This window comes from Arachis stenosperma, chromosome 7, assembly GCF_014773155.1.
Source record: "Arachis stenosperma cultivar V10309 chromosome 7, arast.V10309.gnm1.PFL2, whole genome shotgun sequence".
Classification (NCBI taxonomy): Eukaryota; Viridiplantae; Streptophyta; class Magnoliopsida; order Fabales; family Fabaceae; genus Arachis; species Arachis stenosperma.
The window spans coordinates 21,746,646-21,771,989 of NC_080383.1; the positions used below are offsets into that span (position 1 = coordinate 21,746,646).

Below are 25,344 nucleotides of genomic sequence, written 5' to 3' on the forward strand. Positions count from 1 at the left end.
CTTTGAGTGGTTTTGATTAGATCAGAGACCATAGTTGCTAAGTCAGAGGGGTTCTGCTTAGAATTCTCTGTCTGTTGCTGAGAAGATGATGGAAAAGGCTTGCCATTGCTAAACCTATTTCTTCCACCATTATTGTTATTGAAACCTTGTTGAGGTCTTTCTTGATTCTTCCAAGAGAAATTTGGGTGATTTCTCCATGAAGAATTATAGGTGTTTCCATAGGGTTCTCCTAGGTAATTCACCTCTTCCATTGAAGGGTTCTCAGGATCATAAGCTTCTTCTTCAGATGAAGCATCCTTAGTACTGCTTGGTGCACTTTGCATTCCAGACAGACTTTGAGAAATCAAATTGACTTGTTGAGTCAATATCTTGTTCTGAGCCAAAATGGCATTCAGAGTATCAATCTCAAGAACTCCTTTCTTCTGATTAGTCCCATTGTTCACAGGATTCCTTTCAGAAGTGTACATGAATTGGTTATTTGCAACCATTTCAATCAGCTCTTGAGCTTCTGTAGGCGTCTTCTTCAGATGAAGAGATCCTCCAGCAGAGCTATCCAAAGACATCTTGGATAGTTCAGAGAGACCATCATAGAAAATACCTATGATGCTCCATTCAGAAAGCATGTCAGAAGGACATTTTCTGATCAATTGTTTGTATCTTTCCCAAGCTTCATAGAGGGATTCTCCATCCTTCTGTCTGAAGGTTTGGACTTCCACTCTAAGTTTACTCAATTTTTGAGGTGGAAAGAACTTTGCCAAGAAGGCATTGACTAGCTTTTCCCATGAGTCCAGGCTTTCTTTAGGTTGTGAGTCCAACCATGTCCTAGCTCTGTCTCTTACAGCAAAAGGGAATAGCATAAGTCTGTAGACCTCAGGGTCTACCCCATTAGTCTTGACAGTGTCACAGATTTGCAAGAATTCAGCTAAAAACTGATGAGGATCTTCCAATGGAAGTCCATGAAACTTGCAATTCTGTTGCATTAGAGAAACTAATTGAGGCTTAAGCTCAAAGTTGTTTGCTCCAATGGCAGGGATAGAGATGCTTCTCCCATAGAAGTCGGGAGTAGGTGCAGTAAAGTCACCCAGCACCTTCCTTGCATTGTTTGCATTGTTGTTGTTTTCGGCTGCCATGTGTTCTTCTTCTTTGAAGATTTCTGTTAGGTCCTCTATAGAGAATTGTGCCTTAGCTTCTCTTAGCTTTCGCTTCAAGGTCCTTTCAGGTTCAGGGTCAGCTTCAACAAGAATGCCTTTGTCTCTGCTCCTGCTCATATGAAAGAGAAGAGAACAAGAAAATGTGGAATCCTCTATGTCACAGTATAGAGATTCCTTGAGGTGTCAGAAGAACAGAATAATAGAAGAAAGAGGTAGAAGAATTCGAACTTAATCAGATAGAGTTCGAATTGTGCATTGAGAAGGAGTGGTACTCCATAAATAGAAGGATGTGAGAAAAGAGGAGGAGCTTTTTCGAAAATTAAGTTAAAGAATTTGAAAACATTTTGAAAAACACTAATTAATTTTCGAAAATAAGAGTGGGAAAGAAATCAAGTGATTTTTGAAAAAGATTTTGAAATTAGAAATCAAAAAGACTTGATTGAAAATTATTTTGAAAAAGATGTGATTAAAAAGATATGATTGGTTTTTTAAAAAAAAATATGTGATTGAGAAGATATGATTTGAAAACAATTTTAAAAAGATTTGATTTTAAAAATTAATGACTTGCCTAACAAGAAAAGATATGATTCAAACATTAAACCTTTTTCAACAGAAAAGGCAACATACTTGAAATGTTGAATCAAATCATTAATTGATAGCAAGTATCTTTGAAAAAGGAAAGAAATTAATTTTGAAAACATTTGATTGAAAAGATATGATTTGAAAAAGATTTGATTTTGAAAAACTTTGAAAACTTGAAAAAAAATTGATTTGAAAACAAAATCCTCCCCCTTGTGCCATCCTGGCGTTAAACGCCCAGAATGGTGCACATTCTGGCGTTTAACGCCCAATGCACTACCTTTTTGGGCGTTAAACGCCCAACCAGGCACCCTGGCTGGCGTTTAAACGCCAGTCTGTCCTTCTTCACTGGGCGTTTTGAACGCCCAGCTTTTTCTGTGTAATTCCTCTGCTGCATGTTCTGAATCTTCAGTTCCCTGTACTATTGACATGAAAATAGAACCAAGATCAAATAAACAATGCATTGCAAGACACCAAACTTAAAATTAGACACTAGACTCAAACAAGAAACATAAAATATTTTTGGTTTTTTATGATTTTGAAATTTTTTTGTGCTTTTTTTTTTCGAAAATTATATGAAAATAGAAAATAAAAGTTTCAGAATTCTTAATTTGGATTCCAGGAATCATTGCAATGTTAGTCTAACACTCCGGTCCAGGAATTAGACATGGCTTCACAGCCAGCCAAGCTTTCAAAGAAAGCTTCGGTCCAAAACACTAGACATGGCCAATGGCCAGCCAAGCCTTAGCAGATCATTGCTCCAATAGCAAGATTGATAGAGATCAACAAGCTCTTGTGATGATCAGTTGAAACCTCGGTCCAATAAGATTAGACATGGCTTCTCAGCCAGCCAGATTTCAACAGATCATCATGAAACTCTAGAACTCATTCTTAAGAACTCTAAAGAAAAATACCTAATCGAAGCAACAAGATGAACCGTCAGTTGTCCATACACAAAACAATCCCCGGCAACGGCGCCAAAAACTTGGTGTGCGAAATTGTGATCACTACTTTTCACAACTCAAATAATCCCTAGTAATGGCCCCAAGAACTTGGTGCTCAATACCATGGCATAAACACAACTTTGCACAACTAACCAGCAAGTGCACTGGGTCGTCCAAGTAATAAACCTTACGCGAGTAAGGGTCGATCCCACGGAGATTGTTGGTATGAAGCAAGCTATGGTCACCTTGTAAATCTTAGTCAGGCAGACTCAAATGGGTATAGTGATATACGAATAAGGCATAAAGATAAAGATAGAGGTACTTATGTAATTCATTGGTAGGAACTTCAGATAAGCGTATGAAGATGCCTTCCCTTCCGTCTCTCTGCTTTCCTACTGTCTTCATCCAATCCTTCTTACTCCTTTCCATGGCAAGCTTATGCAAAGGTTTTACCGTTGTCAGTGGCTCCCTCCCATCCTCTCAGTGAAAACGTTCCTATGCTCTGTCACAGCATAGGCTAATCATCTGTCGGTTCTCGGTCAGGCCGGAATAGAATCCAGTGATTCTTTTGCGTCTGTCACTAACGCCCCGCCTGCTAGGAGTTTGAAGCACGTCACAGTCATTCAATCATTGAATCCTACTCAGAATACCACAGACAAGGTTAGACCTTCCGGATTCTCTTGAATGCCGCCATCAGTTCTAGCCTATACCACGAAGACTCTGATCTCACGGAATGGCTGGCTCGTTTGTCAGGCGAGCACTCGGTTGTCAGGCGATCAACCATGCATCGTGTATCAGGAATCCAAGAGATATTCACCCAATCTAAGGTAGAACGGAGGTGGTTGTCAGTCACACGTTCATAGGTGAGAATGATGATGAGTGTCACGGATCATCACATTCATCAAGTTGAAGAACAAGTGATATCTTGGACAAAGAACAAGCGGAATTGAATAGAAGAACAATAGTAATTGCATTAATACTCGAGGTACAGCAGAGCTCCACACCTTAATCTATGGTGTGTAGAAACTCCACCGTTGAAAATACATAAGAACAAGGTCTAGGCATGGCCGAATGGCCAGCCTCCCCAAAGAGGGTTCAATCATCAAAGCATGATCAAAAGATGTCAAATACAATAGTAAAAGATCCTACTTATAGAAAACTAGTAGCCTAAGGTTTACAGAGATGAGTAAATGACATAAAAATCCACTTCCGGGCCCACTTGGTGTGTGCTTGGGCTGAGCAATGAAGCATTTTCGTGTAGAGACTCTTCCTAGAGTTAAACGCCAGCTTTTATGCCAGTTTGGGCGTTTAACTCCCATTTTGGTGCCAGTTCCGGCGTTTAACGCTGGAATTTCTGAGGGTGACTTTGAACGCCGGTTTGGGCCATCAAATCTTGGGCAAAGTATGGACTATCATATATTGATGGAAAGCCCATGATGTCTACTTTCCAACGCCGTTGAGAGCGCGCCAATTGGGCTTCTGTAGCTCCAGAAAATCCACTTCGAGTGCAGGGAGGTCAGAATCCAACAGCATCTGCAGTCCTTTTCAGTCTCTGAATCAGATTTTTGCTCAGGTCCCTCAATTTCAGCCAGAAAATACCTGAAATCACAGAAAAACACACAAACTCATAGTAAAGTCCAGAAAAGTGAATTTTAACTAAAAACTAATAAAAATATACTAAAAACTAACTAGATCATACTAAAAACATACTAAAAACAATGCCAAAAAGCGTACAAATTATCCGCTCATCAGTATCTCTATCCTTGTTTTATGCTTTATTCATAAATCATTCATAACCATTTGAATCTGCCTGACTAAGACTTACAGGGTGACCATAGCTTGCTTCATACCAACAATCTCCGTGGGATCGACCCTTACTCGCGTAAGGTTTATTACTTGGACGATCCAGTGCACTTGCTGGTTAGTTGTGCGAAGTTGTGATAGAGAGTTGAGATTGCAATTGAGCGTACCATGTTGATGGCGCCATTGTTGATCACGATTTCGTGCACCAGTTTGCTGATTATGATTATGGTTTAATTGTTGAATATGTAGTGGTCTTGTTAATTGTTGAATTGGTTTATGAATTGGTTTCGCTAATTATGAATTTTGTTGATTGTTGATTGTTGTTACTGTAATGATGCTGGTTTCTTTTGCTATTAGTTACTTAGTTGATTGAATTTTTTTCTTTTTATGGGATTTTAAGATGGCTTCATCAGAAACACCATCATCCCAAGAACATCAGATGAAGATATACCTATACTTTGAAATTACTCCTTGGAGATAGTTTATGGATTGTTATTTTTATTGTGTTAAATTAAGACACTATTGTATTAGTGTTGACTAATTTTATGTCTATTTTTGTATTAGTTAATTTTAAAATTTGAGATTTGATTGTTGTTCAAATGTTAGTGAAGACATGCATTTCAATTTTTGACTATTTTATATTTTTCTTTAAATAAGACCGAATCAATCGGTTGAACCAGTGACCCAGTAATCTGATCGTTTTGATCACCGGGTTAGTTATGACAACTATATTTTGGGGACGCTACTTCAAATGGCCAGGGGTGGAATATTACTCATATTGTTTATTTTTTTAGATATTGGTAAAACTTTGGTGTAACATTCAGTTATTGAATTTTTTGGTGTTTTTCAAAATTCTGACCAATACACAGGGGCATATTGTCCCGCCCCTAGAATTTTGAAAAATACCATAAAATCCAGTAACTGAGTGTTACACCAAAATTTTTTCTATATCCAAAAAAACTAGCCAATAAATTTATCCAAGATTTTTCTTATGTCCATTTTTTTATACGGTAGTAACCCAATAGACACCTGTTAACAGATTAGTATTTGCAGTGGCGGGACATGGGATGCTGAGAAACTTGCGAATGAGCTCTGGTTCCAGCTGAACACACTGACGGTGACTCCCACAAAATTAGGTGTTGCTCTTCATTCACTCCTTTCTTGGCAACTCCATTGCCTTTCCTCAAGGTATGCCTCAATTTCAGATTCTAGTTTGTGATTAACAAGAGTTGGGTGCTTTGCTTTATTCCACTGTCAAATTCTTGACGCCCCTCTCCAATGCTACTTTGTTGTTGTTCCTAATCTCAACCTCGTTCCTCTCAAATCGAATCATCTGGCGGCGGCAAAGTACCAAACCCGGGTTGAGTGAGCCTCACTATCTCCGGCATTTAAGAAAATGTAGAAATTTTCGAGAAAAACATTGCTTTTCTTCAAAAAAGTTAATTTTTTCCAACTTCCCTTCACAAATTCATTAACAGTCATTGGACATGAAAACACACTATCCCAGCTGTTTTCTACTAGTTTTGAGGCGTATTCACCACCACTCAATCATAAGTCCTCAGTATTTGATAATAGTAGCAGCTCATCAGTAGTGCCACGACAAAAAACCATTTTGGCCTTATTTGTCTTCAATGTAGTCCAGAAAAGGATGTAAATGACCAAAGCTACGATGTGTTTGCCTCTTATGTGGAAAAATTTTATAGAATATTGAGAAAATACCATTCTAGGGTTCCCAAATTGGAGCTTGCTTTGAAAAAATCTGGAATCTTGAATTGACGCAGCGATGCTAGAAATTTGGCGTATAGATTCTATGCATGGGCTTCTAAGCAGTCCGATTATCAACACAGTCAAGAAGTTTACAAAGCTATGATTAAGGTTTTGGGCAAGATACGGCAATTTGGAGTTGTTTGGACACTAATTGAGGAAATGAGGCAAGAGAATCCTATGTTAATTTCTCCACAAATGTTTGTTATTCTGATGAGGAAGTTTGCTTCTACAAGGATGGTTCAGAAGGCCATTGAAGTATTAGATGAAATGCCCAATTACAGATATGAGCATGATGAATATATTTTCAGGTGTTTGTTGGATGTATTGTGCAAGAATGGTAGCATTAAGGAAGCCGTTTCGCTTTTTGAGGACATGAGATATCGATTTCCTCCAACCATCAAACATTTCACTTTCTTGTTGTACGGTTGGTGTAGAGAAGGGAAACTTATGGAAGCAAAACATGTGTTGGTGCAGATGAAGGATGCAGGCATTGAACCGGATATCGTTGTTTATAACAATTTGCTTAGTGGTTATGCTCTAGCTGCGAAAATGGGAGATGCTTATGATCTTTTGAAGGATATGAGAAGGATAGGTTGTGGACCGAATACAACCTCGTACACAATTTTGATCCAGTCACTATGCAAACATGAAAAATTGGAGGAGGGAATGCGGTTATTTGTTACGATGCAGAGAAATGGCTGTGATGTGGATGCCATAACCTATACAACATTGATTAGCGGGTTTTGCAAGTGAGAAAAGGTTGAAAGAGGTTATGAGCTTTTGGATCGAATGATACAACAAGGCATTGTGCCAAATCAGCTGACTTATCATCATCTCATGTTGGCCCATGAAAAGAAGGAAAAACTGGAGGAGTGTATGGAACTGGTGAATGAGATGCACAAGATTGGTTCCACTCCTGACCTTAACATCTACAATACGGTTATTAGGTTGGTGATAAACCCCATTTTGAGGGTTTATCTTGTATCGATTTCAGGGGTTTTATCAATAATTCCACACGCTTTTCATATGAAAATACAAGACTTTGTGTTCCTTTCCTAATTTTTGCCTCATGGATGAAAACATGCTTATTTTGCACTAAATTAGATACATTTCTAATCCTCTCTTGGTACCATTCGATGCCGTGACCTGTGTGCTAAGTGGTTTCAGAATATAGGGCAGGGATGGACCGGAAGAGAGAAGGAGAAAGGGCGCAAAGGAAGAGAGCATGAGAAATTGAGCTTTGGAAACTTCAGCAAGGGCGCGTGCGCGTACTTGGCGCGCTCGCGTGGATTGCGCAGCTAGAAGTCAAAGCTAGAAGCCAAGCCATGAGCCGGCTTGTGTAGCGGCTAGGCCATAATCTCCATGGGCGCGCACGCGTACGTTACGCCTCCGTGCGCATTACAAGATGCCCCAGTGGCGCGCACGCGTGCTTTGCGCGTGCGCGCCGATGCTCGAATATGATTTTTTAAGAGTCACGTGACCTGGGCGTGGAGACAGTTGGGGATCTCATCTTGGGGAAGTGCCTTGGCGGGAAGAGCTTAAGAAGACCAAAGGTTGAAGGGTTAAGGGACTTTTTGCTCATTTTTTAGATTGTTCTAGATATTTTTGCTATTGGTAGTTACACTCTTGTGGTAGAGAGAGAGGGAGATTCCAAGCTCCCATTAGGGTTCATCTTCTTCACTATTGAATTCTCAATCACTCTTTGGTGAGATCCATTGCAATTCTCAATTTACTTTGTTCATGTCATAGATCTTCTTCTCCAATCTCAATTAGTGCTTGTAATTGCTCAATTCTCATAGATCCTAGATTCAACTTTGTAGTTTTGAATTTTATCAATTCCTTGAGAATTTCATTTCCATTGTTGTTCTTTGTTAATTGTTGTTAGTTTCTTGTGTTGAAGCATTTTTAATTCTACTTTCTTCTCATTCTTACTATGCCTTTCATTCTTGCTCATCAATTGTTTGATAAAATGCCAACACTAGTTATGGAGTAAAAGTTTCTTGCTTGGCATAGGGTTTGGGCCATTAGAAGGAGTTGAATAGTTTATATCAGTTGTTGATTTGGAATTAGAAATTGCTAGTTGACTTGGAGTGCACTAAAGCTAGATTTTCCTAAGGTAAAACTAGAACTTGTGACTCAAGTTAGTTACTCTCATTTGACTTTCCTCTATACCTAGGGGTTAACTAAATGAAGCAAGGCCTAATTGTTGTCATCATTGAATGGACTATAAGGACTTTGAGCTAGTGAAAGTCCAACTTAAGGACGGTAAACAAAAGTGCTAGGTGGGAGACACCCCACCATGGTAAGATCTACCATTTGTACATAGCCATTGAATTCTTCTTTGATTGATACTTGCTTAACACTTGCCTTCATGTTTGGTAGCTAGGTAATTGATGTAGTTGTAGCTAGATTTCATTTCAAATTTTGTTTCATTTGTTGAGTTCATTTGGTACTGTATCATGTTTAAACATCCTTCTATAAGTGCTTAAAGCGGCTGTTTGGAGGGTCAGAATGCTGAAAGTGGTGCGAAAACATGCAAACTTGAAAAAGGCACCCTTCCGCGCGTGCGCGCATCTGGCGCGCACGCGCCCATGAAGCTTTTTTCGACCATCCACGCGGACGCGCGACGTGCGCGGACGCGTGGATTGCAAAAAGTACCCCTCCATACATTTTCCAGAGAGTTGCGCCCACACTACGCCAGCACCATGCCTGAGGCACAGGCCAAACACGCGTGCGCGCACATGGCGCGTACGCACTCTTTGACAAGTCCGCAGATCGACGCGCTAGCGCACCTGGCGCGCGCGCACCGATCGCCCCTGTGCACCCCTGGTACATATTCCAGAGAGTTAGGCCACTCTCGTGCCTGCACTAAGCCACCAGCCCACTACCTCTGCCGCGTACGCGCACTAGGCGCCAACGCGCCCATATGCTCACAACACGAGGCACGCGCACGCGCCCATGCCGCGCACGCGTCCCTCGTCCTGCACCAACCTCTAGGCCACTCCACAGAGAGTTAAGCCCACCCCAGGCCCATCTCATGCCTGGGGCATAATAGCATTGCCGCGTGTGCGCACCGTGCGCGCGCGCGCCAACACCCCTGCAGCCAACTTCTGGTACCTCTTCCAGAAAGTTATGCCACCTCTAAGCCACCCGTGTGCTACCAGCACAAGCACATGGGCGCCCACGCGCACCGTGCGTGCGCGCGCCATCACCCCACCCCGCTTCCTTGCGCGAGCGCGCACCGTGCGCGCATGCGTGGGTGACCGACGTAAGCATAATAGGGAAGCACACTTGCTCCCTTCATTCCTCTTCTCCCTTTTTCTTCTTACCTCCTCTACTAACCATTTACTTACTACCATTTCTCCTTCCAATCAGCCACCTCCTACCATCACCTCCGGCGACCACCCACCTCCAATGGCCCTTACATTGCCCCCTCCATTCTCCATCATTCCACTCTACAACTTCTTCTCCCATACCCTTTTCCATCTCTCTCAAGGTACTATACTAGGCTTCCCTCTTGCTCTACTTCTCTCTTTTTGCTTCTTAGTCAGTTAATTTCATTCTCTTTTAGGTAGTCTCTTTCTTTTTCTCCTCCCTCTTTTAGTTACTTCTTTGGGGTGTTTTTGATCTTTTTTCAATTAACTCTTCATAGGCATTTGGGTCCTAACTTCTTTTGCATTGGTAGATGAGATGTGTTGCATGATTTTCTTACAACAACTGTGCATTGTAGTGATTAATATTGGTTTGTGGAATGTTACATTGATTTCCCCCTCATCTATTTACATACTACAAAAAGGATGCACGCCAAGTGTTTGAGGAAAGGCATACATGAGTTTTGAGCTCATTTTGACTAATTGCCTCTTAACTAGTCACTTTTGAGTGCATCCCCACATTCTCCAATCCACCCACTCACCTTTTCATAAATTGCTTCCCACTTTTGGTATTTGAGGGTGTATGCTTCTCATGCCTCTTACTTGCATGCTTAAACCGCCCCTATACCACATGCCAATGATTGGCCCTGATTGTCAAATGTCATCTTCGTTACATGTTGCAGCTGTCATGTAATAAGGATACCCATATTCTTAGGGCACAATTTTTCTTGGCATAATGACATTCAATTACGCTTCTTTGGGTTTGACGTTATCTCCCTTTTACTATCGCAGGATGGTCATCAAAAAGAACAAAGGGAAATCCCTGAAGAAGCCAACCTCCAATAGAGCGCGCCAAGAACTAATGGCCAAGCCACTCCTAAAGAAGGCTAAGGGCCCCGTTGATGTTCTAGAGAAGGACAACCCTCCAAAGGATTCAAACAAGTTCCCTAACCGCTACTGCGAACTTGTTTACTCAAGGATGATTGAAAGGAATTATCACCCAGAGCCTCTTCTAGTCCTACCGGCCCACCTCACTCCGATAGTGATGCCACACATTGACCGGAGGCAATGGAGGTTCCTCTTGAGGCAACCAAAGGAGGCCAATTTATCATGGGTGGTGGAATTCTACTCCAACTACCATTCACCCCTTCTCACATCAATATTTGTGCGCCGGAAGCAAGTGTCAGTCACAGTGGAAACCATCCGAGGAGTCCTTGGGATTGGGCCATTAGCGGATGGATATGATGCCTATCAAGAAGTCTTGACTGCATGCGATGACCGTGAGTTCGATTGGAGCGCGGTTCTCTGCGTAATTGCTTTACCCGACGCATGTTGGATTCGGGGGACCATAAAGCAAAGACCAAAAGGTTTGGATGCACGCTTCCTCACTCAAGAAGCCATGGCATGGGCCCAAATTCTAGCTCACTACGTGCTCCCGAGCACCCATGGGCCATCCATTACCGCCGAGCTTGCCTTATTGATATGGTGCATCTTAACCGAGAAACCAGTTGACATTTCGCATGCCATTCGCCAATCCATGGGGCGCATTCATGCCAAGGGAAATCTACCATTCCCCGCTATGGTGACCAAATTAGTAGCAACAGCCGGCGTCCACCGAGAGGCTAAGGATAGGAGGACCTCAATTCCGGTCGAGGGCGATGTTATTCCGACCAAGAGGTGCTTCAAGCCTCCGGAATTCACCAAGGACTCTGGACTACCCACACCAACTCGCAACACCACTACATCATCCACACCACAAAAATCAGCCACCCAACGCCTTGAAGACCTTCACAAGAAGTTGGACCGTTATGAGAGGCGTAACCAACGCCGATATGCTCACGTGAAGAAACTTCTAAGCATTGTCACCCCACCTATGGAGGTACCAGATATCTCCACATCCACCGCAACTTCAAGCGGGAATAGCGATGACAATGGAGATGAGGAACACTCAGGACTCGGCCACCCATTGCGCCTCACCTATAGCACGGAGGACCGTGCTAAGTTTTAAGTGTGGGGAGGTCGGCTGACCGATCTCCGTAGGTAACACCCGAATAAATTTTCGTTCTTTGAACTCCTTTGTAGTTAGGATAGGTTGCATGATTAGGTTTTCTTTGATACCAATTGCATGATAAGTTTACTTGGTTGGAACAATGAAACTCTTTCTTAGGAAACTAATACTTTGGGGCAACCTTGACATTGCCAATTTTGAATATTTTGATGTCAAACTTGCTTGAAGAATTGTATTTTAGAACATGGCTTTTGAGTTAAGAACACAAGCTAGTGAGCTTTGAGCCTTGTTTTGTGGCTACATCTTATAGTCACATATTCTCCTTCTTGTGTGCAATTGTTTTCTCTCTATGAGTGTGATCCTTGCTTTGTTTGAGTCTATATGTCCATTATTCCTTGTATTCATGCATTTATATGATTGAGGCCATCACTTCATTAGCCCACGTACCAAATAGCCTCACCTCTTATCTTCCCTTGTTAGCCAAATTTGAGCCTACGCTTAACCCACTTGTTCTCAATTTAGCACATTACAAGCCTTAAAGCGGAAAACAATAAAAGTCCTTATTTGGATCTTTGATTAGCTTAGGCTAGTGTGTGTGAGTATCATTTAAGTGTGGGAACCTTGGGACATTGGGTGAATGAAAGGGGTAGTTTTGTATTGTTATTAGAAATATTGGGAATTGGGTACATACTCATGTATTGGTCAAATGTAAAACCTTATGCATTGAGACCCTTGTATAAAAAAAATGAGAAAAACAAAAGAAAAAGAAAATTATATGGAAAAGAAAAGAAAAAAAAGGAAGAGAAAGAAAGGAATAAAAAGGGGACAGAATGCTCCAAAGTGAAGCTCAATGAAATCAATGCATAAGTGTTGTGAAATGAAAAGAAAATGCATGAGTATGTGAAAAAGTGAGAAATGGGTAGTTAGGTTAGCTTTGAAATTGTATAGAATGTCATAGGTTAGGTGGGAAGTTTAAGCTTATTAAAAGATCCAAATTTCAAGCTCACTTGGCCAAATATGCATCCTACCCCGACCCTAACCCCATTACAACCTAAAAACAAGACCTCGTGATAATTGTATACATACATGGAATAAATGTTGATTGTTAGATGGAGAACAAATCTTGGGGAGCATGATTAGGAGAAAATTGAGAGAATCAACCCTAGACACTTGAGCGAATAGAGTGTAAACACTTCCGGTGAGGGTTCGAAGGCTCTAATTCATGATCCCCGGCTCTCACGAGCATTCTTCATGCAAGGTTGCATATATTGCACTTGATGCTTGAAAATTGGTAAGTCCTATATATTGACCACCATCGTACCCTATATGCTTGCATATATCTTAGGAAGGTTGATTTGTTCTTAACCAAGTAGATAGTAGCACTAGTCGTAGTTGCATTCATGTAAGTAGGTTGCACTTCATGAGTCTTATACCTTTATGATCCTTCGGTCTTTTGCGTTTCTTTTTCATTTCTCTAAGCATGAGGACATGCTAGAATCTAAGTGTGGGGAGGTTGATAAACCCCATTTTGAGGGTTTATCTTGTATCGATTTCAGGGGTTTTATCAATGATTCCACACGCTTTTCATATGAAAATACAAGACTTTGTGTTCCTTTCCTAATTTTTGCCTCATGGATGAAAACATGCTTATTTTGCACTAAATTAGATACATTTCTAATCCTCTCTTGGTACCATTCGATGCCGTGACCTGTGTGCTAAGTGGTTTCAGAATATAGGGCAGGGATGAACCGGAAGAGAGAAGGAGAAAGGGCGCAAAGGAAGGGAGCATGAGAAATTGAGCTTTGAAAACTTCAGCAAGGGCGCGTGTGCATACTTGGCGCGCCCGCGTGAATTGCGCAGCTAGAAGTCAAAGCTAGAAGCCAAGCCATGAGCCGGGTTGTGTAGCGGCTAGGCCATATCTACATGGGCGCGCACGCGCACGTTACGCCTCCGCGCGCATTACAAGATGCCCCAGTGGCGCGCACGCGTGCTTTGCGCGTGCGCGCCAATGCTTGAATATGATTTTTTAAGAGTCACGTGACCTGGGCGTGGAGACAGTTGGAGATCTCATCTTGGGGAAGTGCCTTGGCGGGAAGAGCTTAAGAAGACCAAAGGTTGAAGGGTTAAGGGACTTTTTGCTCATTTTTTAGATTGTTCTAGATATTTTTGCTATTGGTAGTTACACTCTTGTGGTAGAGAGAGAGGGAGATTCCAAGCTCCCATTAGGATTCATCTTCTTCACTATTGAATTCTCAATCACTCTTTGGTGAGATCCATTGCAATTCTCAATTTACTTTGTTCATGTCATAGATCTTCTTCTCCAATCTCAATTAGTGCTTGTAATTGCTCAATTCTCATAGATCCTAGATTCAACTTTGTAGTTTTGAATTTTATCAATTCCTTGAGAATTTTATTTCCATTGTTGTTCTTTGTTAATTGTTGTTAGTTTCTTGTGTTGAAGCATTTTTAATTCTACTTTCTTCTCATTCTTACTATGCCATTCATTCTTGCTCATCAATTGTTTGATAAAATGCTAACACTAGTTATGGGGTAAAAGTTTCTTGCTTGGCATAGGGTTTGGGCCATTAGAAGGAGTTGAATAGTTTATGTCAATTGTTGATTTGGAATTAGAAATTGCTAGTTGACTTGGAGTGCACTAAAGCTAGATTTCCCTAAGGTAAAACTAGAACTTGTGACTCAAGTTAGTTACTCTCATTTGACTTTCCTCTATACCTAGGGGTTAACTAAATGAAGCAAGGCCTAATTGTTGTCATCATTGAAGGGACTATAAGGATAGAACTTCTAATGCCAACCCTAGGCCAAGTCTTTTAAAGATTGATTGTTTGTCATCTATTTTGCTAAACCTTCAAAGAATCATAACAAGGCTTCCTAATCAATGAGATACATGCTCTAGCAATTCCAAGGGAGGACGACTCGGGAGACTAGTACTCTCGGTTATAGATTGTAGGATTGTTTGATGCGAAGTTTGAATGTCGATTAGACTATACTCACGATTATATCCATTATTGAATTCTATATCGGCATGATAAATTTCGTTTATCAGTTGGCTTGCAAGTTGGGAGAGATTAAGGAAGGTGTTCGGCTTTAGAATGAAATGGAAGCAAGTGGGCTTAGTCCAGGCATTGACAGCTTTGTCATAATGATTAATGGCTTTCTTGAGCAAAGTTGTCAGATTGAAGCTTGTGGACATTTTAAGGAGATGGTTGGCAAAGAGCTTTTTACTATCCCTCATTATGGTACATTGAAGGAGTTGATGATTTCCCTTTTAAGAGCTCAAAAGCTTGAACTGGCTAAAGATACTTGAAATTGTATCACATCTACTAAAAGGTGTGAGCTAAATGTGGGTGCATGGACAATATGGATTCATGCACTCTTTTCAAAGGGGCATGTGAAGGAAGCTTATTCCTTCTTCATAGACATGTTGGATCAGGGGTTAATGCCACAGCCGGATACTTTTGCCAAGCTAATGCGCGGTCTGTGAAAACTATATAACAGACAATTTGCGGTAGAGATCACTAAAAAAGGTGAGAAAAATAGCTGCTAATCAGAAGATCAATTTCAAGATGTACAAGCGGAGAGGAGAGAGGGACTTGAAAGAAAAAGCGAAGGAGAAAAAGGATGGGAGGAATAGGAGGGCTAGTCAATGCCATTAGGGTGGAAGCCGTCAGAAATCTAACACGTTATAAATTTCACTAGTGAAACTTGACATACATTCTCGAGGTTCCCCAAACGAGACACTTATTTTGGACTAGAATTTGGTGAAACAATTTAATTGGATGAAAATTAATGATGTTATTTAGTTTGATTCAAGGCATGATCGAAGACATAGGAGAAGCTGCTTCGTTCTTTTAAGTATCAATTTTCTTGTTTTACTTAATGCCTTAATAGATAGATATTGAGGCAAGGAGTGGTTTGCATTTTAAATTGGACAAGGGTTTATGAATGACAAAGGTTTATGAATGCAATTGAATGCTTTATATTAAGCTTATTATTACTTTTTTTTAATGTGAAAAAGGGCTTGTATCGTAACATCAGTAGTATATTATATTACAGATTATTTGTTGAAAATTTTTAATATATACTGATTTTTTTTTACTTCTCTCACAGAGGATATGACCCATCCACTTCACCATATCAGTGCTATTAAGCACATTGCTCATGGGCAATTTGAAGAGGAACTTCTGAGATTCCTGCAGCATTGTGCAATATTGATTCAGGGGCTCTGGATTGCAAAAGCGCATTGCTACTTCTTAAAAGGTGAAATTAAATGCTTCACTTGCTTCTTGTACATTATGCTCCGATTGTACTTTAGTGTTTTTGGCAGCAACAAATTTAAAATATTCTCTATTTAGGTAAATAAAACCATGAATAACAACAAACGCACCAAAAAATAGAGTATAAACTTTTCTCTATATTTGATTTGATTGTATAACAATTGCATTGTGTTATTTACATATGTACAAAATTAGTGGGATCAAAATTGCTTTATGTTGAACATAGTATATATTGGGATAATATGTTCAAAAGGGTTGTCCTAGTCTTAATCATACTCCTAAATAAGCTCTCTAATTTTTTTCTCAATGCTTTCAATATCTCCAAAGCCTCCAATTGCTCATTTCCTGCTTTCATGTTCGAACCATCAGCACCTTCCTTTAAAATGAGGTTCAAAGCTGCATCCACCAATTGCAATTCATTGCAATTCTTCATGTTATCTTCAGATGCAATCACTCCCTTATGCATCAACTTGTTCATCCATTTGGTTGCCTTTGACTTCGACGCTGGACGAGCGAAAAACGTCAAAAGCAGTAAAGCATCAAAGCATTCTTCTGTTAACAAAAATTTTCTCTAAAATAAAAACAAAAGATAGGTCTTGAGGACGAGGATGAGCCCCATGCAATAGAAACACTAGACATGGTCGATGGATAGCAAGATCGCTTGAGACAACTCAAGCACGAGGCCGAACGACAACGAGAGGCCAAACGAGAGCTATGGAAAAATGTAAGGTGACGCAAGAAGTTAGAAGAAAAACTCCAAAAACTAGAGGCTAACCTTCGAAGTCGGACCTCAAGGTCGGACAGGGAAAAAAGCCCTCTCGGAGGAGAGGATCCGTTCACAGAAGAGATCATGATGGCCAAAGTTCCCAAAAATTTCAAATCGCCCAACATGGATCTCTACAACGGGACGTCTAACCCAAAATACCACTTAAATAATTTCAAAACTCGAATGTATTTGGTAGACGCCTCTGACGCCACACATTGCAAAGCCTTCCCTACCACTTTGAATAAAGCTGCCATGAAGTGGTTTGATGGCCTACCACCAAGGTCGATCACCAGCTTTGACGATCTAGCTAGGAAATTCCTGACTAGGTTTTCTATCCAAAAGGATAAAATAAAGCATGCCCCGAGCTTGTTATGGATAAAACAAGAGGTTGAAATAACCCTATGAGATTACATGGAAAGGTTTAACCAAACTTGTTTGGAAATTCAGAGTTTGCCAATAGAAGCCATAATTATGGGCTTAGTTAATGGCCTCAGGGAAGGACCATTCTACCCGTCAATATCCAAAAGGTACTCAACCTCTCTTAACGAAGTTCAGGAAAGAGCCGAGAAGTACATCAATATGGAAGAAAACTCCCGGCTCAGAGAGTCTCCTTCAAGGTCAAACCTACCCTATTCACCCCGGGACAAAGAAAGGGAGCCCAAGAAAAAAGATGAGCCAAAAATAAAGAAACCTTAAAAGTACCACAATTATACTCCCCTCAGGGTCTCCTTAGTGGATGTCTACAAAGAAATATGTCACACAGAAAAGCTTCCACCTCCTCGTCCAATTAAGCACAAGAAAGCCGGAAGTCGGACGGAGTATTGGGAGTATCACAAGCTCTATGGACACTCCACCAATGAATGTTACAACCTAAAGAACATCATAGAAAAGTTGGCTAGAGAAGGCCGACTTGATAGATATCTAACAGACAGGTCAGACGACCCGAGGAAAAGAAGAAGGGATGAGGGGGGACCCGAGCTCGCGAAGCGTTACGCCCCCAACCTGAAGGAAAAATCGAAGAGGTCTTAATCGGAGATAACCCCGACAAGACAAGAAGAATAGGGGCGAATTTAAAGAGAGCCTGAAGAAACAGCTCGTCAACTTATTGTGCAAAAACTCTGACATCTTTGCCTGGAAAGCTTCCGACATACCCGGTGTAGATCCCGACTTGATGTCCCATAAGCTTTCTGTGTACCCTGGCTCCCAACCTGTACAACAAAATGCAGAAAGCTCGGACCAGAGCGAGCACAAGTCGTAGAAGAACAAGTACAGGCTTTGCTAGAAGCGGGATTTATAAGGGAGGTGAAGTACCCACTTTGGTTAGCCAACGTTGTATTGGTGAAAAAACAAATCGGGAAGTGGAGAATGTACGTCGATTACACCGACCTCAATAAAGCCTGCCCTAAAGATCCCTATCAACTCCCCAGTATTGACACTTTGGTCGATGTGGCTTCAGGCTACAAATATCTCTCATTCTTGGATGTCTACTCGGGATACAACCAAATCTCGATATATAAGCCAGACCAAGAAAAGACCTCGTTCCTAACTCCAAAGGCAAACTATTGTTACGTAGTAATGCCTTTAGAGTTAAAGAACGCATGAGCTACATATCAACGATTGATGAACAAGGTGTTCTGCACCACATAAGAAAACTAATGGAAGTTTATGTGGACGATATACTTGTTAAGACCCAAGAGGAAGAGACACTGCTGTCCGCCTGTCTGACCTTTCTAAGGTATGTTCTACTATAAGGAAGCATGAAATGAGGTTAAATCCCTCAAAATGCACCTTCGCAAAAAGTTCTTAGGGTTCATGCTGACCAAAAGAGGCATAGAAGCAAAACCGAACAAATGTCAGGCCATACTCAACATGAAGAGTCCGACTTGCGTGAAGGAAGTCCAACAGTTAAATGGAAGGTTAGCAGCTCTGTCCAAATTCTTAGTTGGATCAGCTCTAAAATCACTTCCCCTCTACTCAATCCTGAGGAAAGAGGAGCAATTTGAGTGGACCCTAGAGTGCGAACGAGCTTTCCAAGACTTTAAAGCATTCTTGAGACAACCACCCATACTTACCCGACCTATTAAGGGAGAAGAACTTGTGTTATACTTGTTCGTTGGAAGTCAGGCTGTAGCTTCAGCCTTGGTCCGAGAAGATGAAAAGGGGCAGCAACCTATCTATTTCATCAGCAAAGCCTTACAAGGGGCCGAGCTAAACTATCAAAAGATAGAGAAATTTGCATATGCCCTCATCCTTACATCCAGAAGGCTTCAACCTTACTTCCAGGATCACACCATCAAAGTCCGCACTAATTAACCAATGAAACATATCTTACAAAAAACGGACTTGGCAGGAAGAATTCTACAATGGGTGGTAGAGCTGTCCGAGTTTGACCTTAGATACGAAACTCGGACATCTATTAAGTTGCAATATCTAGCCGACTTCATTGCTGAATACACTGAAAGCCCGGGTGACCACGTCATGTGGAGCTTATATGTAGATGGCTCATCAAACAAAGCTGGCAGTGGAGCATGCATCATACTAGAAAATGATCAAGGAACTCGGATAGAATTTTCCTTGAAGTTTGAGTTCCCTGCCTCCAATAACTAGGTAGAATATGAAGCCTTACTTGTTGGCTTGAAACTGGCTAAATAGGTGGGAGCAGAAAAGGTAATGGTTTTTAGCGATTTCCAAGTAATCACTTCACAGATCAATGGAACCTACCAAGTCAAAGACCCCACTATGAAGAAGTACTTGTAACCTGAATAGATATTATAGTTAGAAGCCTTGAACTAAGGTGCACTCTTTTTCCCAATGAAAAGGGTTTTTTAATGAGGCACCAGGATAAGGGCTAGGGACACTTAAGCCTTTAGTAACTATCTCTGTAAAAGAATTTTACACATTAATAAAATTCCTAATCCATTTATCTTTTTTCAAAGTTTCCTATTTCAAACGCATTAATTTAATCTCGACAAACCATAAAAATCATTGCCCGACCTAAAGTGGTCAGCAAAATGAAGCGACAAGGTACAAGTTAATGTAGGAAGTTATACAAGTAACTCGTACAAAGCGATCTCCAAATAGGTTGGATAAAAAATAGAGTTGCAAAAGTAACTTGAAAAGAAGCCAACTACACGAAGTCAAACACAAGAAAGGAAATTAAGGAAATTTAAAAAAGTATTACAAATTCTGAACATTACTTAAAAGTTGAAAGATCAACTAAAAGAAAAAGTAAAGTGTTCACAAGGCCACTAGCTATTACAAAGTTCAAATGTTGAAAACCCACGGGCCGGGTTACCATAAAATATTGACATAAGAAAAGAGATCATGACTTTTCACCCATGAGAGACAAGCTTCTCTCCGGTCACAAGATCTACACCTTCAGCCGAAGAAGTCGGAGGAAGCATAGAGACCATAACGGCCGAAATCACCTTAGGAGTAGCGGAAGAGGTTTCCACCACAACTTCTTCAAATCGGGCCCCTGAAGAAGAGGACGAAGTCAAGCAAGGCACTGTTTATACCTTGACCCAATGTACAAAAGCCAGGCCCAACAACACTTAAAGGGCCAGCAAAAAGGTGGACCTCATGATAAGTCTGACCTTTTTGAAGATGTCGAACACCTGACTCCAAAGGACAAAAGCTCTACTTATTCGAAGCAGACAAACTGCTTCCTAGAATCTCGGCCTCATCTAGAAGGTGGATTTTAACAAACTCCCAAGAAAAATGGAGCGCTCATCTATCAGAAAAGATAAAAGCATTTCAACAAAGGTGGTTAGCAATTCTACTATAAATATACCGGCACCCCCCAAGTATAACTCACGTTCTAATATACAAAAAACCTGCTTAAAACCTTTGTTAACTTAAGCATCAAAGTCTCTTGCAGGTATCACCCTCAACCTCCTCACGAGTAATTTGGACAGGCAACACCTTGGCATGACAAGTCAGACGTTGCCACACAAAGGGATCTGGACCTCACGTTCAGGCCCAAATCAACGTTTCAGATAACCTCCAAAACATAAATTAAAATTTAAAAATCAAATTTAAATAAGATGTGCAAATGGTAACTATTGAATTGAGATCTAGAATTCATTTGGTAGATTTAAACTTTGTATTATCATCATTGAAAATTTTAAATACTATTATAAAATTCTAGATTTTTTTATCTTATTATTCTTAAATTATACATTATATTATGTATTCGAAGAGTTTCATCTTTTTTTAAATAAGTGTGATATTATATATTTTTTTGGATACAAAGGGATAATGAAGTTGAAGTGAGTAACAAAATTGATTATATAATAAGATACAAATTTTTAGAATTTCTAGCACAATTGACAAATTTTTAGTTTCAAAATAAATTTTTACTTTATTTTTTATCTTTTATTTGATTTTTTTATAATTTTTTATTTCTTAATTAATTATGATTATAATAATTCATCACAAATTTGTGTTTCTAGAGAAAATTTATCAATCATAAAATATATAAGACTTGACCAAAAAATTTAAAAAATATTGATTAATCACAAAATAAAAAATTATGAATTGTGCTTTAATTATGTTGTAAAATTACAAATTGAAACTATTTAAAATTAGTTTTTTTACCACCAATGTTAACTTAAATTATAATAAGGTAAAAAGTAAAAATTGTATATAATAATTTTATTTAATTAATTATACTACCAAAATTATTCTTTATTATATTCCATTCATTTTTATTTATTGGTGATCTTTAATTGTCTATTTTAAATAGAAATTTGAATTGATGGAATTGATTTTTTTTAATTAGTAATATAATTATTGTGACATTTGCTTTGTTGAGTTATATTTTTTAATTTATTTTAATTTGATTAATCATCTCTTTCTTATTTTATGCTAATTTAATCAATTAAAGTTAATAAATTTTAGTTATTTTAATTCTTGCAATTTTTTATTCTAATAATGTATTTCAATTAATGCATTAATACAATTTTAATATTTATATGACATCTACTTAATATACTAAAATTGGGTTTTTTTCTCAACTAATAAAAGTGAGGTGTCACTTTCTCGTAAACTCATTTTTCCTCCAAAATGAATGCATTTAATGAATAATACATAATTATATTAATTTAGGAAAATATCTTTATTATAATTATATAAAATCAATATTTAATACATTATTAAACTACTTATCAATTATTAATCGAAAATATTTTTAATTATTTTAATGAATAATGCATAATTATACTAATTTAGGAAAATATCTTTATTATAACTATATAAAATCAATATTTAATACAATATTAAACTAATTATCAATCAGAAATATTTTTAAACATTTTAATTATATTCATTTTAATTATATTTATGTACCCTTTTAATTCTTATTCATTATCCAATGATTTTATTAGTGGCAAGTTGTTAACCCATTTATATTGATAATAATAATAATTTTATTAGAATAAATATCAAATTCTATTCCTAATATAAAAATATAAAATTTAATTTCTTCCATTTTTATTTTACCACTATAAAAGACCATGTATGCTAGAAGAAAATATCATTCGTTTACCAATTACTCTTTCATTGGATAACTTTTACAACAATTCTTTTTCTTCCTATGAGGCGTCGTTGTAAGAAGGCAACTATCGTGGACACAAACTACCACACTCTCCAACTTTCGTGCTCATCATTCGGAGCTATATATGATCTGTTATCCATGAAGTATTTATAGACCATGGTGTTATCATGTATGCATAAATAAAAAATATTTCATATTTAAATTTAAGTTATTTACCTGTATGTGGTATATTGTAGTGTGAAATTTCTTTCAATTTGTATTGTGTAATGATATTATGCTCTAATTTAAGCTTTTACTTTAGAACTGTATTATGATTTTATCTCATCATTTTTTCTTAGATATCAAGTTGACGTATTTTTATTTATTATTATTATTGGAACGGATGTGATATGAAATGTACCAAAAAAAAAACCGTCACACTTAATTTATTTTATTGTAGTCTTCTGTCTATTTTATTCTTTTTATTTTCTTCTTATTTATTTTATTTTCTTTTTAAATGTTATATAATTTATTATAATTTATACCAATTAATTAATTATAATTCATTATATCTGTTAGTTTAATTCATTAATTTATAATATGCATAATAAAAATAGATCATTTGTTACTTATAACGTTAATTCTTCTAAAATCTAAATTTAAATAATTATATTTTTATTTTTTGTTATGAATAAAACATTATTAATAATAAATAATAATTAACATTGAAATAGTACCGTTTGATTTTAAAAAAATTTAATGTTAAATATAATAAAATCCAACCATCTAATTTTTAGATTGTGAATAGAAAAAAAGCAAAATATACCCTCCAATCTTTCTATTTTATAAAACAAACATGAATTTGTGTAAAACACTAAAACACAAAAAACACCAATTATTATGTAATATATAGTTTTATACACTGCCCTCCTATATATACAAAGTTAAGCCACTTTTATAATTATATAAAATTATTTTTAAAAAAATTCCAAAAAATAAATATATCTAATTTATTGTCACTTAATAAAAAAGAAAAAAATATCACATTTAAATATTTAATAATATCTGGATGAAGTAGTTTAAGAGGAGAAGTAATTTTCGAAATTATTTAAAATCTTTTATGATAAAATATTGTGTTTGGTATTTAAATGAAAGGATTTTTAGATTTAAAATTTCAATAAGATTTTTAATTACGTTATACAATATTATGTTTCGATAAGATATTTTCAAATTTAAATATTTTATACGCATGATAATTTAAAAAAAATTTCAATTAAATTTTTTTCTATTACATATTTTCTTATTTTGATCAAGTAAATATATTATTTTTATTTATAAAATTTTTGTGCACCAAGTTTTTGACGCCGTTGTCGGGGATTGTTCGAGTTTGGACAACTGACGGTTTATCTTGTTACTTAGATTATGACTGTTTTATTTTTGTTGGTTTAGAGTCTTTTATTTGAGTTTAGTTTCATATTTTAAGTTTGGTGTCAATTGCATGCTTTTGTTTTCTTTTATTTTTTCGAATTTGCATGTCCTTAGTCCTTTCTTGATCCGTAAAAATTCTAAGTTTGGTGTCTTCTTTGTGTTTTCCTTTAAATTTTTGAAAATTTGTGTTTGATTTTCTAAAAATTTTAAGTTTGGTGTCATTTTGTTGTTTTTCTCTTTCCTCATTTCAAAAATCAAATCTTTTTCAAAATAATTTTCAATCATATCTTTTCAATTGCTAATTCTAAAATCTTTTTAATTAACTAATTGATTCAGTTTTCAATTTGCTTTGATCTTATTTTCTTTTAGTTTTTGAAATTTTATTTTATTTTCCATTTATTTTATTTTATTTTTTTTCGGTCACCTTTAATTAAAAAAAATATTTACTTTACTTGTGAATCCATATCATATTCTCTTTCTCCATCATGGACCTAAGTGGAATTGAACAGTCCAGAAGAACTCTGGGGTCATATGCTAACCCCATTACAGCTGTATATGGGAGTAGCATCTGTATACCTCCCATTAAAGCAAGCAGCTTTGAGCTAAATCCTCAACTCATTATCATGGTGCAGTAAAATTGCCAGTATTCCGGTCTTCCACAGGAAGAATCTACTGAGTTTCTGGCGCAATTCTTACAAATTACTGACACAGTACGTGATAAAGAGGTGGATCAGGATGTCTACAGACTATTACTGTTTCCATTCGCTGTAAAAGATCAAGCTAAGAGGTGGTTGAATAACCAACCTACAGCAAGCATAAAGACATGGAAACAGTTATCAGACAAATTCCTGAATCAATTTTACCCTCCAAAAAGGATGACACAGCTAAGGCTGGACATCCAAGGCTTTAAACAAGAGGATAATGAATCCCTTTATAATGCCTGGGAGAGGTATAGAGGTATGCTAAGAAAATGCCCCTCTGAAATGTTTTCAGAGTGGGTACAATTAGACATCTTCTACTATGGGCTTACAGAAAAAGCTCAGATGTCTCTAGACCACTCAGCTGGTGGATCTATACATATGAGGAAGACGATTGAAGAGGCTCAAGAGCTTATAGATACTGTTGCTAGAAATCAACATTTGTACTCTAGCAATGAGTCCTATACAAAAGAAGAAGTTATGGCAGTAGCCACTGATCCTAATCCTCAAGAACAGATGGTTGAGCTTAATCAGCAATTACACCTGATGACAAAACAGTTAGCAGAATTTAAAGAGATGCTCCAAGAAACTAAAATTGCTAACAAGAACATAGAATCACAGTTGAATCAGGCAAAACAGCAGTTATCTAAACAGATAACAGAAGAGTGCCAAGTAGTTCAACTGAGGAGTGGGAAGACATTGAATAACACTGCTCAAAGTAGCAAAAAGCCAATAAAGGAACAATTGACAGAGGATAACCAAACCACTGTCCAAAATCCCTCTGAGGACAGTAAGATCCCAGAGAGGAATACTCTTGGCGTCCAAACGCCAGAAAGGGGGGAAAAGTTGGCGTTAAACGCCCATTCTTCACCCAATCCTGGCGTTCAAACACCAATAGGGAATCAGACACCTGAGAGTGCTGGTAGTAACCCCTCTAAAAAGGCTTCTCCAATCACCTCTGTAAGGAATAAACCTGCAGTAACTAAGGTTGAAGAATA

At 38.1% G+C, this 25,344-nt stretch overlaps 1 non-coding gene and 1 pseudogene across 1 annotated transcript; both read left to right on the forward strand.

Annotated features, from left to right (window-relative positions):
- Window positions 1–617: 617 nt before the first annotated feature.
- LOC130942961 (small nucleolar RNA R71) lies at window positions 618–725 on the forward strand. Its single transcript, XR_009071504.1, has one exon. It is a non-coding gene; the product is annotated as a small nucleolar RNA R71 (small nucleolar RNA).
- Window positions 726–4,808: 4,083 nt separating this feature from the next.
- The window catches only part of LOC130939550 (putative pentatricopeptide repeat-containing protein At5g65820), a 30,825-nt pseudogene continuing 10,289 nt past the window's right edge, over window positions 4,809–25,344 (forward strand).